Source organism: Lissotriton vulgaris, unplaced genomic scaffold, assembly GCF_964263255.1.
Source record: "Lissotriton vulgaris unplaced genomic scaffold, aLisVul1.2 SCAFFOLD_2280, whole genome shotgun sequence".
Lineage (NCBI taxonomy): Eukaryota > Metazoa > Chordata > Amphibia > Caudata > Salamandridae > Lissotriton > Lissotriton vulgaris.
The window spans coordinates 96,477-117,436 of NW_028244611.1; positions in this window are offsets into that span (position 1 = coordinate 96,477).

Below are 20,960 nucleotides of genomic sequence, written 5' to 3' on the forward strand. Positions count from 1 at the left end.
GAGAAAATTTGATTTATGTTCGCAGAAACAGACTTTATAGAATTCTTCATAGCAAATGTTTTCTGATGCAATGTGCTATTACATTTTTAATTGTTTTGATAACGTTGGTGGGTGGAATCGTCTTTGGTGTGAATTTAATTTTTATGCCAGTAACTACAGTACCTCCCCTTGATCCTGCTACTTCTACTGTTTCTTCTATGCACTCTTTTCACTCGTTCCCTGAACATGAGCAAGCTCGACGCTCAGAATTTATTAATAACACTTTTGTACAGCTCTTGCACCAACACCAACTGGTAGTTAACACCACAGACTGCTGGGTGTGTGGCTTGATACCCCACACTATGGATAAAGGCATTCCCTACCTGGTTTTGTCTTTTAGCTATAATGGATCATTTCAGGCCCTTCAGACCATTTTTGCCTATGCCCTTGAAACCTATCCTCCGCGTCCACCACGTTCCACTAAATATAACTCTGCCAACAAAGCTCTAGTCCAGGGAATTATTGACATGATCAAGGACGTCAATAATACTCTATCTTACCCTAGAGACGAATTACAAGTATATTTGAGTTGGAACTCTACAGAGTATCGCATTAGTTTGGGAGAAAGCAAGCGTAAAAGCTCCACTCCAATATGGGTCGTACCTCACCGAGGTCAGGTCTGTTTGCAAGGAAATGGGAGAAGTCCGAGAGCTCAGCTAGGGAGGAGTGAGTGCGTTGAGACTTACGTGTTTCCGTCTAACTCTTCCCCTGCCTTCCTTACTGCTAGGGGTACCTACTTCATCTGTCAAGACAGAGCGTATACATGGTTGCCTGCTGACTTTTCAGGTTCATGTTATATTGCTCGACTGTTGCCTCCAACGTACACTGCTTCTTCGGACTATCACAAGACCAGAGTAGCAAGAGGTGTTTTCAGCAAGGAAGATACCGCTGGTCAGGAAGCTGGAGACTTCTTCAAAGGTTTCCTTCCGTTCTGGGGGCCTATGGCCAATAGTAGAAACATACGTCAGCTAACACGGGTAGTTGAATCCACTATTACCGAAACTGCTGGTGCCCTTAGCAACTTGACAGCTGAGCTTCAGGCGGATCGACTCATGACGTTGCAGAACCGTATGGTTCTAGACGTGATACTTGCAGATCGAGGTGGGGTATGCAGAATGATCCAATCGAGCTGCTGTGTTTTTATTCCCAATAACGCTCCAACTGTCTATGAGGCGATCTCTAAGCTACACAAGATTTCCGACTCTATACATGTAGACAAGGGAAACTGGTCCTTCATGGAGTGGTTTTGGACTCTGATATCAGCGTGGGGATGGAAGGTACTGATGGTCATTGGTGTCATCTTAGTATTCCTATTCTCATGCTGCCTGATTATCCAGTGTGGTCCCGCTTTGTGTAGTCTCTGTGCTGCAACCTGTTTCAGAAAACCACCTGCGTTTGGAGAAAAGGCGCGAGAAAGGATGATGATACAACAGCATGTCACTGACCTGATGAGCATAGAGTTAGACTCGGACATAGACTGAGTAATTGCCTATGTAAGGGCAAAAGGAGGGTCTGAGGTTCCGTGACGATTTGAACCCGTGTTTTCAACATTGTCGTAAATACATAATTTTGGTATCAGCGAACCGCAAATGATCCATTTAGCATATCCTGGTGTTTTCGCTATGCTACAAGCAAGAGTACCCCCGTTACAAACACATTTCTGATCTACCCATGGCATCCATCTTAGATCATGGCAGCCATTTTGTGTTTCTTGCCCTCTCATAGACAATGGACACGCAATGACCTCTGATTACTTCATTTCGATTAAGGACACGTAGGCTTAGCCGGCGATTCACCTCTCTAGTGACACGTGCACCTTAGAACAGAACATGCTGTGGCTGCATGACTCGACAAAGGCTGCCTCCTCTGCCTGAGGCCAGTCCTGCTATACTGGTTCTTGTGTTCGTTGGCCTGATCATGATTAGGCGGCCGAAGCTGGTAGCCTTGCCCATTTACGACCCACAAACATCTCTTATCCTGCTTTTCTATCTTCTGCACCTGGCTCTGCTCCTTTCCTTCTGGGCCTTTATTAGGGGGAGGTAACGAAATTTACGATGAGGCGGTCCGGCTCTTGAATGAAATGTTGACATGGGATTGTGATGGAATAGTGGGAACCCCTCTTCGTAATGTTTGACATCAGATATTATCGACGATTCCTGTGCAACGCCAAATATTTATTGTTTAGGACACAAAGGTTTGGGAATGTACTAACATTGTGAAGAATTCGCCTGAAGGCTAATATTTCGTATATAAGGAGCAACCCTTCTTGTACAAATCGAACAGGCTCCTAGATACTGCCCGTGTGTAGTTTCTGTGACTTCTGTGTCCCTGCAGTAATAAACCTTTGGTCTTTGACGCCACCATCGAGAAGCCTGTGTTTCTGTTTATTTTGTGCACCGAGACAGGTAGAACTCCGGGGTCTTCGGGTGTTATCCCTGACACCCCTGGACGGAACCAAAAAAGTCCAGAACTCCAGTGAGTCAGACCCCCCCCCCCCAGACGCCTTTGGGAGCAGAAAGACCTGCAAATAAACCCCTTTTGCTGCTCTTTCCTGGTAACAGGAGCATTAGTCAGGTTGTCACAGAGGGCTTCAATTCCATCCATTAGTCTCTCTTGATTGTACGCTGAAGAGGGTCAAAAAATTATCAAAGGCTCTGAATTCGGGAGTAGCTTGGGGAACTCAATTTTGTACTCATCTTGAAAATACCCAATGCTTAGGCATCTGAGATGATTTGTTTCTAAATGTCAAAGAGATATCTAAGTCTTCCTCCACCTGACACATGAGGCTTAATGTATAAAGGCTGTGAATGTCAGGATAATTGCAGTTTGGCCAACGAATTTGAAGAGAACTTAAATGAGGATCCCAAGTTCCTAACTGTGAAACGACTGGCACAACCTAAAGGCTGACCCTGAGCAGTGTGATATCTGCGACGGAAGTAGGTCTGTCATTTTGAATAGGACTTGGATGAATCAGAACCCTTTTTGGTGAAAGTAAAGGGTAGGGCATGGTCACTGTTCTTGAAATATTTGTGAATGAGATCATCTAACTCAGGACCAAACAAAGAACAGCCAAGAAAGAGAAGATGAAGAACAGAAGATTTCTGAAGACCATGTGTGTACCAATCATGCTTCAATACATGGTACAGAGCAGCAATGACTGCCCAGAGGAAATCTCTGTAGGTCTCAGAATGTCAAAGGAAGCACCTGCGAAAAACTGTACTTGTAATTCCATCTTAGCAACAAGATCTACACAATCTTTACCCTCCAGGATAGTTATGGAAAGAAAGTGGAAGCCAAGGACTAAACTCTGGGAGGCATATGAAGAATAAAAGCCTTCATGCACAGGTTGAGTACTAAATAGGCCTTGCATACAGACACACCTATATTCCTATGGGTGAAATACTCCCTGGTCACTTTCAAGCAACCTGTAAAGTTCTAAAGCCCTGGATCTACAGTCACAGGAAGTGGAAAGTATGGTTTTCCACTGGATATATTCTGGTTACAAACTGGGTGACAGTGATTTTCTCCATGCCTTTCTATTCGTGAAGGATGGCATGCTTGAAAACAGGAATCATACTGAGGGATCTAAGAAGAAGCCTATGTAACAGAGAAAAGGGAGCACAACTATTGAACAGAGCATTCACTGGATCTATAGGAAGCCCCAAGTTCGTTCCTAAGGAAGACAGGATGGGAATAAACCCTCTTTATCAACAAAACCCCCTCCGGGGTATGTCAAGGCTGATGTATCTGAGTTTTCCCCAGCATCCTGGGAAAACCAAGCAGAATGAGAAGAAACAGGTGTCTCTAAATGTTTCAGTCATAAAGGCATTTAAACGAACCTCCAAAACACCCTTTACACCTCCCTGACTTTCTGAAGTTGAAGGACTGTCAGTCTCTTAGAAGAGTACTCACCCTCCATCAAGCAACTAAAGGCAAACATTGCTCTAATAGCAGTGAACCAGCCAGGAGCAACAATCTCCTGAGCTGCAGAACTCTACAGCTTAAGTAGTCTTGTGTAGCAAACACCTTCAGCTGGGGATGTGCATCTATGGCCACCAAATAAACAGGTAACATGGTGCATATGCTGTACACTCACCCCCCCAATTCCAATCAACAGAGGAGCCAAGTGCAGATTAGACGTGAGCTAGGGCTGAGAAGCTGAAGAAATAGAGACCAAATAAAGTAATCCACCCTCAACCCAAACTCGACAGGGAATGGGGTTGAGTCCACGCAGCACTATTGCAGGACCCTATTCTGAAGGATGCCCCTGAACAGGACCAATTCAAGAAACGATAATATTAAGGTATGCAAAGCAGACAAAAAAAGTATGTGAGATGTGTATAACGCCCTTTTATAGAGTAGTACTTGGGGGATTAGGTCTTTTTTGTGTACTAGTACATAAATGTGCCTGCACGGTGGTGGGGCCTCATCACTGGTAAGGCCTACAATAGGGAAGAGAAATGCAATGTAAATGTGCACTGCCCTTCAGAGAAGTGTTATGCTTGTTCAACAAGAAATATCAGTACTAACCCTTGCACTGACTTTACTGCGTCTTCAAGATTTTCAAGGCGCAAACACCAGAGGTCCGCATCACTGCTGGCAGACTCCCCGCACCCATCATGCCAGTCATGCTGCATGTAGCCGCCTCGCCCGTCGCAGTCAACCTTGTAGAAGTTAATTCTGCGTATGACGGGCCTATTCTAGGTGGTTGTGGCGTGGCATGGCGTGAGTGAGCGCATGCATTGCACGCTGCAGGCAGCAGTTGCACTTCAAATGGGCCAAGCGCGCAGCACTGGCGGCCCATTGCGGCAGCCTTTATCATTTATTTGGGGGCACTACTGTAAAAGTGCCTTGCGGCCTCCGCCCCCAAAATGGTGCCACCTGGGGCGGACCGCCCCCCACCAGCCCCCCCCCCAGCTACGCGGCTGGTGAGTGCCCTCATTTTCTAACTTTTTATTTGCCTTGTTATGTCTCCATTCTTGGCATTTTTGATTGAGTTACCATGAGCAAAAGAAAGCAACCTTGATTAGGGTTCATTATGCCCAGAAGGCTAAGAGCATAGACAACACGCTCCAGAGGGCGTTAGAGATCATCTCAACCAAGATAGAATTTACAGAGGGGAGATTGTCCTTGGGCACTCCTGTGGACATTTACAGGGGGAGTCCCTTGACATCATAATCCTCCAGGGTTGATAATGAGGCAGTCCATTTGAAGGCAGACCATTCAGGAGCGGATGCAGAACTTGATGCTGAACTTATTAAAAAGAAGGATTACATCTGCATCTCGTACTCCAGGGGCCAGGAAAAACTAAAATCTACGATAATCATGACTTGCCAAAGGCTCCCGACAGTGCCCAGTCCTGCAATCCCCCCTGGAGTTTGTAAGTCCTCCAAGAGGGACAATCCATTCTGACTCTTTTGTTAAGACCCCCCACAAAGGTTCCCTTATCATCTTCTGCAAAGGGTCCAGCTCGTTCACCTCCTGGGCAGTAGACCTTAAGGATTCATTCTTTGGGAAAGTAAAGGATCTGCTCTGAAAATAAATAACTCCACATTTAGACCAGTTAACATCTGTTAGACCTGGCATCTTTGGCGTGGTTTCCCCTTTCTTTTTGCCTCTGCCTCCTGTATTTTTGACGCTGTGCTGGATTTTGTTTTCGGTGGTTTAGATGGGGCACTTTGCCACTGCTGATCAGTGTCAAAGTGCAAGTGCTCCCTGTGTAAATTGTTATTGTAATTGGTTATCCATAATTGGCATATTTGTCTCACCAAGAAGTCAGTAAAGTGCACTGTGTGTGCCAGGACTGCTGATCCAAATGCTACTAGTGGGCTTGCAGCAATGATTGTGCCACCCACACGAGTAGCCCTAAAATGGTGTCTCAGGCATGCCACCGTAGTGCCTGTGTGCAGTCTGTGAACTGCCATGTCCTCCTGGTCAGTGTCCCCAGGGACCAGGCCTAACCCTTTCCTTTCTGTGCTCATTGGTCACCCCTATGGAAGGCCCAAGGTACCCCCTTGAGCAGGGTGCAGTGTGTGTGAAAGGTAGAGCATGTACTAGTGCAGGTGACATGCTCTGGTAGTGAATGACAGCCAGTTTCGTTTTTCACTATTGTAAGGCTATCTTGCCCATGAGAATGCTGGCTACAGTGGTTACCTGCATATCTTCCCATAGGAGCAAGATAGGACATAAAAGTCTGGTATCCCCAAACTCAGAATTTAATAACACATCTTTTAGGAAAGGTGGTTTTTAAATTCTGTGTTTGAGAACAGCACTTTTAGAAAGTGGCTGTTCTCTTGTCTGACCTTTCTGTGTGCCATGGCCTGTTTGTGAATTGACTGTCTGGTTTGTGAGTGACAGGGGCTGGGTGGCTCCCAGAGGCTGAGTGGGCCATCGCTGGGCTGTATAGCTCCATGTGCATCTAAAGTGGTGGGAGGGGGTAGCACCTGGGCCTGAATAGGGCTGTGCCTGCCTTCCACAATGCTGGCTCCACCTCCTGCTGGGTGGCTGACAACCCTGCCCCTCTCTCTGAAAGGAAATGAGAGGCCAGGAAAACAAAGTGCACAAGGAACACCCAGAACTAGTTCAGACCGGACTCAGAGCCCTCCTGCACAAAGGGAACAAAGACTTTTAGGGGTATAAGTACAGGACCCCAGACTACAGAAAATTAGACCATCCTGGAATCAAGAAGGAACCTCTGCCAAGGAGAAAGCTTGAAGACTGAAGAAGGAAGACTGTCCTGCTGTTGATTTGCTGGACTGACCTGCAGCTGCTTCGCTGCCAAGGAGAGGGGAGGGACTTTGCTTTGTGCTGTGTCCCCTTGCTTGAAGGAATCTCCAAGGGCCTGTAGAAGAGCTGGCTCCCTGTCAAGAAGTCCCAGGCACAAAAGGACTTCACCCCAGCTTCCCTGAACTCTGCTGAGAGAGTTATGTCCTTCCTAGAGTGCTTGGGCCAGTTGTGGTGCCTCTGGAAGTTGTACCTGTGTTGGGAAGCTGGAAACCAAGATTTTAAAGACTTTCTGCAAGTTTTAACGCATTGCTCCCTTGCGAAGCGCATCCCGTCAGTGTGAGGAAAGCCGAGATCGTCGCAGCACCTGTTGCCACTGCCAGAGTCATCGCATCCTTCGTGTGCCGGAAGATTACCATCGCTGCGAGTATCATCGCAGAGCCTGTCGTCACTAGGTGAGATCATCACACAGCTTGCTTGCGGACCGCATCACGTCGCTGCGAGAGTCGTCGTAGAGCCATCGCATCAAGGGGCCGCGAGAGGAGATGATCGCTGCTGAGCTGCGCATCGTCGCCGCCGCCCCGAAGATCGTTGCATCGTACCTTTTGTGAGTCGCTTTCACCGAAACCTGCGCACCGGAATCCCCGCAAGGTATCGCATCCCTCCTCATACAGACCGGAGTCACTGCAACACACCCGCTACATCCAGCAGGGTTGGTGCATTGCCTCTCCAGGGTCTCAGGAGTGACGCATCGCTTGCTTTTCAGCGCTAGAGCTTTCACTTGGAACTTTTTGTTGCATCTAAAGGAACTGTTGGCTAAAACATGACGCAACTGTCGAATATTTTAACGCAACAATAAGAACTCATTTAAAACCATATTCTTGAACTGTGTATGTTGGATTTTTGTCGTTTTGGTCTTGTGCAGTTTAGGTTAAATACCTTTATTTTTATAAACTGTTGTGGAGTCAGTTTGTGGTGTTTTCACTGTGTTACTGTGAGTGTTAGTATAAATACTTTGCACACTGCCTTTGATAAGCCTGACTGCTTGTGCCAAGCCACCAAGGGGGTGAGCAGGGGTTATCCAAAGAGTGTATCCTTCTTACCCTGATTAGAAGCAAGGGTCCCTATTTGGACAGTGGTACCTACCTCTGCCAACTAGAGACCCACAGTTCTAACAACATCCATTGAAAAAGACTTGGAAAAAACCTCTGCACAACAACTAAAATCGATCGGTATTCTAACCGAATGAGTAGGTTGTGCTTGTGTTACCAATCTCCACTGCAACAAATCTCAGACTCTTAGATTATAAGTCTGTGATGGAGTTCCAAGAATGGACATGCCCGGAACCACCATGCCTACCAGTGCCCTACAAAATAGGTCCAAAGTGTTTGGAGTTTTGGGGACCTCCCATGCTAGGGATTGTATGCCACCTGCCTCTCATATTGCAGAAAAGAGAGGCATAGCAGTATCCAACTCTTCAGTTATTATAAAAGGACATCCAGTGATAGATCTTTCTCCAGCTTCTTGCCCTTACATCCTTGTGCTTCTTGGTGTCCTGGAATTGCTTGAAGAACAGAGGGAGGGCCACGATCAGCTAACCAGCAAATGTCTAAACTGGTTGGTGCAACAGAGGCAGTTTCCCCTTTCCATGGCACAAGAGAATATGCTTACAAGAAGAGTGAGCTGGCTAGAGAAGGGGATAAAGTAGAGAAATAGCGATTGTGTGATTATTTATGTTAGATCACCCACTGTTGTACAAAAACCTTTATTTGACCCCCATCTTGCAGGAGTATCCAAGATTGGTTTCATATCATTGGGGCCTTTTTTATAAACCACCTACTATTAAGAAGTCTGACACTCTTATTCATAATCACCCGTTTTGTACCCCCAGAGCTTTTTAGAATGGCTGCTAGGCGTTTTCCCCCTCCTGTGCTGCAAATTGCCATTTTGCTGTTTCCATGACGAGCTGAGCTCGTCATCAGCACATGACACCCGTGGGTGATGACGAGCTGAGCTCGTCATCAGCATCGAAAGGGTTAATGTCCCTGTCTCAAATCGATTTGATGTTTTGGATGGATTTGAGTGACTAGAATTTAAAGGCAACACTCCCCCATTGATGCAACCTCTCATTACAAAAGATGGAGAAGTCACTGAGGGCAGTCTGGCCGCTAAATATAGGTATGTGTGTGATAGGGGAGTTACTTCACCACAGGAGGGTGACAAGGGGTATATCCCCTCAGTGGAATGTGGTGAAGGGGAAGTAGTCACCCACCTGTCTTTTGGTTCTAAATCCCTAGACATCAATGCTCCCCATGGTCACCTCAAAGATTGTGTCAAGCAGGAACCCCAGGGGAATGATACACCCCCTATTCAGAAACCCAGAAGGGTAGGTCTGAGGTCACTGGTAACAAGTCGAACCGACAACCTCAGCTTTCTTTGTTAGATGGTTGTAGTAGCTGTAAAGATGAGGAGGTATTTGCTAATTTGGAGGAACTGTGCATCTAATCGTCCTCTAGTGAGCCTAAGTTACTTTCATAGAATATTGCAGGCTTACATTCTAAGCCCCACATTCCAGACTGGGCTGCTTTTTCTGGCCACTATATCTTCTGCCTCTTTCAGGAAACTTGTGCCCTTACAACTTTATATCAGACTGTTTATGTCACCTTTAGTAAACAGGCGGTCTCCAGTGGCAAAAGTAGACCATCTGGAGGGTTAACTACCTGGGTTAGCTCTGGAATGTCTGGTGAAATAATGGAGATTCAAAGCCATCCCCTAATATGTCATGTGTGTTTATTATTAGTAAGTCTAAAATTGTGTATATATACAATGTATACCTTAGATCAGGGGATCTGTCACATGAGTCCCCCACTCTGGAATTGTTATATTCTTGTATGATTGCTGCTCCAGGAGCTGTATTGAAGGTTATAAGTGGTGACTTCAACTGCCAGTTTGAACCATTGGACGATAAAGGGGAGGCCGTTTTGTACGAAGAAGATACTGTACGGGGAATCCCCAGGCTGACTATGGCTCCAATCAAGAAATGGTAAGCACTGCCATTACAAATTAATTCTTTGACATTAAATTTAGGGCTCCGAGCAGTAAATGAGAGATCATTTTCAGGCAGTGAGGGGTGACATACTTTTAATAGGTTGTCAAACACTGGACTCATTGATTATATTTTAATGGCTCTGAGGATGTGGCCATTATTAATTGATTTTTCTGTACTGGACCGTATAGCTAGTGACCATAAATGCTCTTACACTTGAGATAGACTTTGTTGGATTGGGTTTGTAGTCTACCCAGGAGGATAGATCAGATCCCAGGATTGTTGTATATAGTAATATGTGCAGAGTGAAATGGGGTAGAATGAAGGAATGGGAGGAGCAGGTGGGCAAAATGTACTCTCTGGTAGAAGTGATATGCTTAAATTGGGGGTAGGATAGTGCTGGGAAGGCGAGTTCAACATTTGTTTTCCTATTTCACAATAAGTTGTTCAATAACCTCAAGGTATTTTTTTAAGTGGAAGTAAAAAAATCCAGCAAGCAACCCCCTGCACAATTGTGGTACGATGGAGATCGTAAAAACGCTAGACTAGCGCTATCGCTAGTGATCAAAAGGCAGGATACCAGAGAAATCAAAGTCCAGAGGACTTTGTAGCGCCTGGATTAAATACAATTCATGGGGATCTCTATAGGCAGAATCAGGATGTGTGGGGACCATATTTTACAATATTGTTCAACAACATCATAAAGGGAGCACCTATTCCCCCTATGTGGGCAGGGGCTGAAACTGTCCCTATCCATAAAGAATTCCCAATGGACCCGCAAAATTATAGCCCAATTAGCCTTATCAATTATTCCCTGTGGTATTTTGCCCTATCCGTTTAAATCAGCTTCACAGCTGGATGGAAGAACATAAGGTTTTAACCGCTCTTCAGGCATTTTGCGAAAGAATATTAGCACAATTGACCAAGTTTTTCATTTTTTTGTTAATTTACTGGAAAACATTGGTTTTGCACAGTGGAAGACTTTACATCGTCTATGTCGACTTATGATCGGCATTTGACATGGTACCATGGCCACACCTCTGGCAGGTTTTGTCTGCTATTAATGTGCCCTCTGATCTCATATCTATTTTAATTAGGCTCCATTTAGGCAACTTTGCACAAGTGTGGCATGGAGTGGCAGGTAACCTAACGGCTCCTTTTTCTGTGGATCATGGGGTAAGACAGGGACGTCTGCTTGCCCCCACCGTCTTTTCATTATATGTAAACAACCTGATCTCCTTTTTGGATGATTGCGATGGTGATGCCCTGAGGCTGTCAAGCATTATGGCTAAGATACTCTTTTTATTTTAAAATCCCCTATGGGAACAACAGAAAATTCTATGCTGCTTTGCGCTTTGAGAAATTCAGCGAGAACAGGGGCCCAGAATGAAATGTGGGGCAAACAAATTACATGATTTTTAATCCAGGTCTCTGAACGCGAGCCAACCCTAAGCTTCTAGGTGCTTTCCTATAGTGGGTTAAGATTTTTGATTATTTTGGGTTGACCCTCATGGAGCATATGTATTGGTGTCACCATATGTACAAAAGGAGGCTTAAACTTACACAGTACAATGGGCAGTGGCGTAGCTAGCCTTCTGGACGCCCGTGGTGGTCCCTGTGCTTGCCGCCCCATGGAAGCCGCAGTGAAGAGTAGGAAGGGGGGGGCTGGTGAGTATTCTCTGTTTGCCGCCCCATCAGCAAACGCGTTAAGGAGGCGGGGCTTGCTGTTGCCGCCCTGAGACGGCAGGTAATAGCAGGGGGAGGCCACTGCCCCCAAAACTCGTGCTGCTCAGGGCTACGACACTAACAATGGCCTGTTACTTAGAGAACAACAAGGTATGCAATATCGCCCAATTTCTCCAGTCATACCAGTTTATAAGGTGCAGGCTTTGGAAGCTGCCATGTATGGTTGTGAACTCTGGGGTCGCAAAAACATTCCTAGTTTACTAGTCTCAAAGAACAAATTCCTTCAACAGTTATTAGGTCTCTCCACTGGCACTCCGCTAGTCCCTCTTAGACTTGATATGGGATTGTGTTCTATAACAGAGGAAGCGGGCTTAAGGTCCCTTCTCTATTTGCAATGAATTTGGGCTACGTCCGTACTTTTGTCATATCAGGCTGGTCTCAAAGATGTGCTGGGTATAGCAGGTATTCAAAATATCCCTTGGTTTAGTTATGTGAAAGACACCCTTGCGAAGATTGGGTGCAGTGATCTGTGGGAAGTGGATGAGAATTCACTCTCCACTAGTAAACGCCAGATTAAAGAAATTTATCACCAGTTTTAATTGGGCCAAATCTTGTTGAATCCACACTTAGGTAGCATGACAGAACAATTTCTGTTTGTTAAAGTAACTTACAGCTTTGAAGAATTTTTAGACGCATTGAACCCCCGTTGGCCCGAAAGCTCTATTTACCTTTAGATATGGAACATCACCAATAGCATCTTATACCAGCAAATGGGTCCACGTATTTGGCTCAAAAGAATGCTCCTGCCCCACTTGTGGGACTGAGAAGGAAACGATAGAGCACATATTCTTTTTCTGCCCCACTTAACTTTTTACTGGAGAAAGTGGCTTATTCCAATTTGTCAAGGCTTGTGCATAGAACACACAAAAATGTCATCCGAATATTGAAGTCCAATGTCAGCCATACTATCGTCTTTGCTCGATATTACTTTCTACTGACAATGTCGAGAATTAGTCGAGTGGTCTGCACTGAATATGGAAAGGGGCGACCACACGGTCCCCCCGAACGTATGGTTGGGTGCCCCGATCCCCGCGGGAAACCATTTTGGGTGGGGGGCGTGGCTCGGCTGGTATGCCCGAAGTGGCATAGCCGGGGCGCGCCTTTTCCCGCCCAAGAGGGGTTGTCCTAGACACCTACACGGAAGACCACGCCCAGTAGGCGTACCGGAGGAGGGTACACGCCCTCCCGCAGAAGAATAAATAGAGCGGGAATCCGAAGACCCGTCCTCCTGTGCCTGTGCTCTGAAGGCTGCACCCATTCGTTGCTCGTGAGCCCTCGACGGAACAAGCGGCGATTTTGAGAACTTGTAATCTTGTTGTTGCTCTTTCAGTTATTTGGAGTACGAAGGATCCAGGACCTCGTTGATCGACCAAGAGCAGAATACTCGAAACCATGGCTGGCAAGAAAACAGGAAAGGGCTCCGAGATGGAGAAGGTATTACGCCTGTTGTCGAACCGAATGAATGGGAGATGAATGGAAAGGTTATGATATGAAATTTCGGAAAGCGAAAGAGTTTGATGCTATTTTGACTTGGGATTGCCTTGACTCGGTGTCATGGCACAAGCAGCTCTTGCCAGGGGCGGCAGGTACGTCCTCGCCGAGCGGGAGCGGGTCGGGGTTCGTCCGCCAAAAGCCCGCGGTGCCCTTTCGAGCGGGCGCCGCTGGGGACTATCAGCCCAAGTCCGGCGGGAATGGCGGAAAGCGAGGGGTTTGTTGGGGCTTCAATAGAGGCAACTGTAACAGACCCCAGGGAACATGTAGGTTCAGGCATGCGTGTGCGGGCTGTGGGAACTCCTCACACCCGGAGAGTAGCTGTAGATCTAAAAACAGCGGGGCGGGAGGTAAAGGGGGGTCTAAGCAAGAGTGAGGTAAGACTTTGTAACCGATTGCCTACACCTGTTGATATCATGGCTCTGACTCCTTGGTTGAACAAATATCCTGATCATGTATCCGCTGGGGTGTTGAGGAAGGGATTCTTACATGGCTTCCACATCCTGGCGGGGGATTTTCGGGGGGACTCCTTTTGTAAAAAACAGTTATCTGTCCAACACAACCCAAGCGTTGCAGCAAAGAAAATTGCAAAAGAAGTCAGCTTGGGGCGGGTGGCAGGGCCTTTTCCTCGCCCGCCGGTGGCGGAGTTCATATGTTCCCCGTTAGGGGTTGTCCCGAAGAAAGACCCTGGGGAGTTTAGACTTATTCATAACTTGTCCGCCCCAAGGGGTTCCTCGGTGAACGAAGCCATTGACCCGGAAGTTTGTTCAGTGCGGTACGCATCGTTCGATGATGCCGTGGCCATGTTAAATCGTCTGGGCCCCAGGGCGCTGATGGCGAAATCAGATATCGAATCGGCGTTCCGGTTGCTCCCGGTACACCCACAGGATCAGCGCTTGCTAGGATTTGCATTTCAAGGGAGTTATTATATGGATAAATGCATGCCGATGGGTTGCTCCATTTCTTGTGCTTATTTTGAAATGTTCAGCTGTTTTCTACAGTGGGTATTCACTGAGGCCACGGGCCATAAGCATGTGATGCACTATTTAGATGACTTCCTGTTTTTGGGTGCAGCCGGCGATACAAGTTGTGCGCAGGTGCTGCGGGACTTCTGCATCCTCATACGGGAGTTCGGAGTCCCACTGGCACCAGGTAAGATGGTCGGACCATCTACTTCACTGGAGTTTCTGGGAATTGAGCTCGATTCGGTGGAAGGATTTTTCCGTTTACCGATGGAAAAGGTAGCCAAATTCAGGGCTTCCCTGATACAATACTTGGGCAAGGTGAAAGTGACCCTGCACCAGTCACAGCAAACAGTGGGTCAGCTTAACTTTGCCTTGAGGGTAATGCCAATGGCCCGCCCCTTCTCACGCTCTATTGCACAAGCTATGGTGGGTCTCAAGGAGGGACACCACCGTACGAGACTATCGGCGGAGGTTCGCCAGGATATGCGCATTTGGTTGGCATTTCTGGCGGACTTCAACGGTTGAGTTGTGTGGAACAAGCCACCAGCGTCTTCAGACGAACTTGGTCTATGGACTGACTCAGCTGGGAGCGTGGGATTTGGCGCCATCTTTGGCAACCGATGGTCGGCGCAAGTATGGCCGACGTGGTGGCACTCCAGCGGTCTCACAGGTAACATTGGGTTCTTGGAGTTATTCCCCATTTGGGTTGCTCTGATGGCATGGCCAGACGACTTCAGGGACCGCTCAGTGGTGTTTTGGTCTGATAATATGACTGTGGTCGAGTGCATTAACCAGCAGGCAGCCCGCTGCAAGTGGATCTTGAGATTGCTGAAAGAAATTGTACTACTTTGCATGAGATTGAATGTACAGTTCAGGGCGAAACATGTGCCAGGCGTACTGAATCATGCAGCTGATGCACTCTCTCGTTCACATATGCAGGCGTTCAGGGGGTATCTACCCATAGCGGACCTAGTGGCGTCACCATTCCCCGAAGCGCTATGGCTAAACGGTGCCCCGGATTACAAGACCTCGTGGCAGCAAGCTTAGCCCCTAGGACAAGGAAGGCATACGAAGGAGCGGTTTGTTCCTACTGCACATTTTTGGGCCCAACAGGGAGACAGAGCTGGGGTCAGGAGGAATCCTTCCTGGGGTTCCTGGTAGCGCTGCACAGAGAAGGCCGATCAGCGGCAACGGCAAGTAGACATAGGGCGGCCATTTCATTTATGGCACAGGTGCATGGAATAAAAGACCCGACGGGTTCCTTTTTGGTTAAGAGAGCCCTTCACGGCTGGCAGCGCCTTGAGGGTCGCAAGCAAGATGCGAGGCGCCCGATTGGCTTAGACAGGTTGTCTCTACTCGTAGCAAAACTGGACGAGACGTGCTCCTCCCATTTCGAAGCAGTTCTGTTCCGGGCAGCTTTCGCATTGGCATTCCATGGGGCTATGCGGGTGAGCGAACTTGTCGCGAGGAACAAGAAAGATGTTGAGGGAGGCTTGTGCAGGGATCACGTCCAAATTAGGGGTGATTCAATGGTGATCTCGATAGCCAGGTCCAAGACTGACCAGGGAGCTATGGGAAATAGTGTTATCGTGCAGCGCGCGCGAGGGTCCCCCAGGTGCCCGATAAAGTGTATAGAGGAATACTTGGCACTAAGGGCGGCTACATGGGGGGGGAGTTTGCTGAGGCACAGGGATGGCACCCCACTGACGAGATTTCAGTTCCAGAGGGTGCTAGCACTGTCAATCGCTGCTGCGGGCATGGACCCGTGCGATTTTGGGACCCACTCCTTTAGGATAGGGGCTGCTACTGAGGCTACAGCCAGGGGTCGGAGTGCAGAGGAAGTAAAACAGTTGGGCCGTTGGTCCTCGAATTGCTTCAAAAGGTATGAGCGGTTGCACATGTTTTAAAGATCAATTGACATGCACTCACGCTTCTTGTCTTTTGTTTGAATTACAGTTTCGCGAGCCTGTCACGCGGGGCAGAATTTGCAGTCGACCCAGCACCAGGAGACCAGCGGTCAAGAATCACCGACTGGAGAGAGAGTGGTATGGGTCGTGGGCCACTCATATGTGAGGCGCGCCGGGGATGTATTCAAGGCAGGTGACGCGACTCACGCAGCTGGGGAATACGGATACAGAGTGACCTTCCATGGGAAGGGCGGGCTCTGTTTTGACCAATTTGGATCGTTTTTTGAGGGTCTCTTAGGGCGGCAAAGGTCACCACCATCTGTAGTCATAGTACACCTGGGGGGCAATGACTTGGTGACACTGGGTAGATGAGTGTTATTGGAACACATCTTGTCGGCTGTTAGCTGGTTGGCTAAAAGAGTCCCGGGGTGCACGATTGCCTGGCCCCACATGATCCCAAGGAAGGTATGGCGGGGGGGCCTTTCGGTGTCAGCACTGAACCATTCAGTGAGAAGGGTTAACAATAAAATTGGTAAATTGTTACGCTCTTCGCAGTTACATAGCATTCCTCACAGGTGTATTCGGGGTGATCACATGTATCTGAATGATGGGGTTCATCTGTCCAGGGAGGGGAATGACTTACTCATAGGAGACTTCATAGCGTGGCTAAGGGGTTTGAGGAAGCATGACCTTTAGGAGGAGTAGGGGGGGCCGGAAAGTCGGTCAACTATCCGGCCTGTGGCGGTAAGGTCATGATCGGTGAGCAGTAATTTCAAGGTCCCTAGAGGGGGGCGCCACCCAGAATGGATGGGAGCGCCCGGGGGGAGGTGGCCATTGGCCCCTTCCACGGGGAGGCGGCACCCACTAAGGATGGGTCGCCTAGGGGGAGACGGCCATAGGCCCCTCCCAGGGGGGAGGCGGCTAGATGCCCCTTCTACTAATTTCCCGGGGGCCGGATATCCGCGACGGCGGATAGAGAGTGTGGGGATGGGGGGGAGTCCACGCTGTCCTTCCTACAGATACCTCACACGGGAACTCGGACGACCTTTAAGATGGCGTCGAGTGGAAAGGGGGCCCCCACCACGACAAGGGAAATTACAGTTGGCAATGAGGGTAGAGTCCTCTGCGCATGCGCCACTCACACCGTGAGGGCGAGATTGCCCGTTGGCCCTTAATGCTAGGATGTACAATTTAATTTAGAATGTATGCATTTTCAGGATGTTAGACTCGGCTAGAAAACCTTTGTATTAGAGAGCTGTTAAGGTTAGCCAAAGAACATGTCTTCATCGAAATGTAATAAATGTAAAATTGTACATAATGATGAAACTTTTATTTAATGTTTTAAATTTTGTTTCATATTTTAATAAATACGGCCGGGAGGGTGACTACCTCCCGCCTTCCAAAAGTTCAAACCTGTGTCCGACTTCTCCCATCCTTGGGGATTGGTGTTGGGAGGTGGTGGCGGGCATCCCGGCCATATGGAAAGGGGCGACCACTCGGTCCCCCCGAACGTATGGTTGGGTGCCCCGATCCCCCGGGAAACCATTTTGGGCGGGGGGCGTGGCTTGGCTGGTATGCCCGAAGTGGCGTAGCCGGGGCGCGCCTTTTCCCGCCCAAGAGGGGTTGTCCTAGACACCTACATGGAAGACCACGCCCAGTAGGCGTACCGGAGGAGGGTACACGCCCTCCCGCAGAAGAATAAATAGAGCGGGAATCCGAAGAAGCGTCCTCTTGTTCCTGTGCTCTGAAGGCTGCACCCACTCGTTGCTCGTGAGCCCTCGACAGAACAAGCAGCAATTTTGACCCACCCACCAGCCCCTTATAGCAATGTTTGTTTAAATAAAGTTTTACTGAGAGATAGATGTATAGGCCTTTTTTCCTGTGTAGAAAGCTAAAGGAATGTTTAAGATAAGGATGTGACTTCTGCCTTTAGGATAATGTTTTTCCTTTGTAGGAGAGAGCAGTGAGGACACATCAAGGCTATGTCAGAATTTTCTTTCCTTAGTAGGTGAACAACTGTCGGATTTATTTTTTGGTCGGGCGGTAAGGTCATGATCGGTGAGCAGTAATTTCAAGGTCCCTAGAGGGGGGCGCCACCCAGAATGGATGGGAGCGCCCGGGGGGAGGCGGCCATTGGCCCCTTCCACGGGGAGGCGGCACCCACTAAGGATGGGTCGCCTAGGGGGAGACGGCCATAGGCCCCTCCCAGGGGGGAGGCGGCTAGATGCCCCTCCTACTAATTTCCCGGGGGCCGGATATCCGCGATGGCGGATAGAGAGTGTGGGGATGGGGGGAGTCCACGCTGTCCTTCCTACAGATACCTCACACGGGAACTCGGACGACCTTTAAGATGGCGTCGAGTGGAAAGGGGGCCCCCACCACAAGGGAAGTTACAGTTGGCAATGAGGGTAGAGTCCTCTGCGCATGCGCCACTCACACCGTGAGGGCGAGATTTTGGGAGTAGGGATCTGACACCGGTTAAGACCTTGCCGTTGGCCCTTAATGCTAGGATGTACAATTTTAATGTAGAATGTATGCATTTTCAGGATGTTAGACTCGGCTAGGAAACCTTTGTATTAGAGAGCTGTTAAGGTTAGCCAAAGAACACGTCTTCATCGAAATGTAATAAATGTAAAATTGTACATAATGATGAAACTTTTATTTAATGTTTTAAATTTTGTTTCATATTTTAATAAATACGGCCGGGAGGGTGACTCCCTCCCGCCTTCCAAAAGTTCAAACCTGTGTCCGACTTCTCCCATCCTTGGGGATTGATGTTGGGACGGGGTGGCGGGCATCCCGGCCATATGATATTTTTAGCTTTTTGAGCGAGTTTGTGTATTTCTGTAATTTTTTTAACTAATATGTACTAGAGTGCAGTTCTGCGTTTTAGAGTTGTGCAATAGGTTAATGGTATAGGTTAAAGAGCACAGCAGTAGACCTTAACAAATGAATTATTTTAAATGTTAATATTTTCTCTGTGGCTCCATCCTGTGATGCACCAGTATCTACTTTTCAAATGGTTCTTGATTTATGCGTGTGGTATGACCATACTTTCTCGTCAAACATTTTAAAAGTCATATTTTTAAGATGAAGTGAAATTTTATTGTGTCAAACCCGATCTATTGTGATTTTATTTCTGCACTTTTATGGCACAGCATGCCAAAGAAAGATATCTTTGCAGTATTGCTGTGACCCCCATTGGCCCACCCTCTGTGCTACTTAATCCCCCTCCGTGTTGCTTGCCCTCACCCACATGGCTTGGCCTGGTACAACAACGTGGGGTTTCACGACTCCCAGATAAAAACTCCTGACCTGAACAGCCTCTCCACCCAGGAGTCCAGCTGCACAGGTACTACGTGCAGCCCATCTACAACCTGTGCCACAGCTAGCTCATGAACAGCCGCTGCCAGGTGAGAAAGATGCAGTCGATTTGAGGATGGAATTTCCTTTTTAACACCGTGTCGGCAATTTGTCAAATGACGTCACCTAGCGCTGGAACTGCCACACTGCTGGGACGTCACAGAAGTGCTAGTGGGTATCATCACCTACATAGCGTCATGTCAAAAGTTTAAAAACATATTCGAGCACCTCGATACTGTTTTTCCTTAGCGTTTTGTTCGTATAAACCTGGTATTGTAGCGCTTAAAATCTGCACTGATACAGGAACTGGGCACCTCTATTTTGCTGGTTGCAGCCCTCTCTGCCTTCCTCAGTATTGCCCCCAACTCTTTGTTTCTTCTCCCGATCATCTGACTTACAATTTTTTTTCTTTTTGTTTACTGATCCTACCCGGATCAGCAAACCAAATGAAAAAAAAGCGTTTGCATCTTTTTGCAGATACGTATATGCTTCTTGAGTGTGCCTACAAAATGATGGCAGACCTTCTTTTCTTTTTTATTATTGATGGCAAGTAAGCATAACAGTATCCTTGCTCTGTATAAAAGAAATTTGTCAAAGTGAACTGTGTTGGGCAATAGATACTTGGCGTCAGTTAAATAAGTTGGCGCTCCTGCCTAATACAAACATTTTTAGCAGTGAGGTTTTAATAAATCACAGTAAAAAGGAACTAAATGTAAATTCTGCAATAGAGTCTAAAGAAAGATTTGAGATCCCTAAAAAAAACGAGTTTAACACTATTTAGAAATTCTTGTCAGGAAGTCCAAACTTCCCATACCTCTCAGAGCTCTCCAACACAGGGGCATAATTGCAATGCCCCTGCTGCACTTTTATGCCAACGTAGCGTCACTTTTGTGACACTCTGGTGGCGCGGTGTGCCGGTCCAAACTTTAAGTAGTGTTCCATGCAATATCAGAAGTTTTATCAATTTCCAATTGATCTGGGGGTCCGTGGGATCAAGGCTCTTTATGATGGCCATCTGCAAGAGGCATATTACCAAGCAATAGCGATAATTATCGCTATTGCTTGGTTAGAGACAAAAATTTACCGCTGAGCTGCGGCGATTTTTATCGCAGATTAACCTTGGTATTAGCAAGGTTTATCGCAAATGCGATAAAAATCGGCCGCAGTGCATGAATATCGCTGAAAAGTCAGCGATATTCATGCATTAACGAGCTAATGCTCTTAGCCATGTTATCCACCTCCCATTGGATAACATGGCTAAGAACTGCTCAGGGAAGGTGTTAGCTTTTGGAGATATTTGCGCTTAGCGCGAATATCTCCAAAAGTTGGTAATAGGAGATAGCGATGTTAGCGACTGTTTCCAGTCGCTAACATCTTGGCACGCCCACTTTGCATGTCATCAGTGATAAATATCACTGGCATGTAAAGTGGGGCCCAAGATGGTCGCTATCTCCTACTAGCCTCGTTGTAGATCGATTTCAGCAATAAAATCTGTGGTTTCTTTAGGGAAGGGCACATGCAAACCAGATGTATGATATCTTCTTTTGGGGCACCACATAGTCTGCATGATTTTGAGTCTTTACATTTCCATGCTGGTTGGTCAGCCAGAGATGGCAGGACACCAAGCCGGATGGCCACCCACTTTCTCTTTAAATAGGCAGGTAAAGTCATGCTGAGATA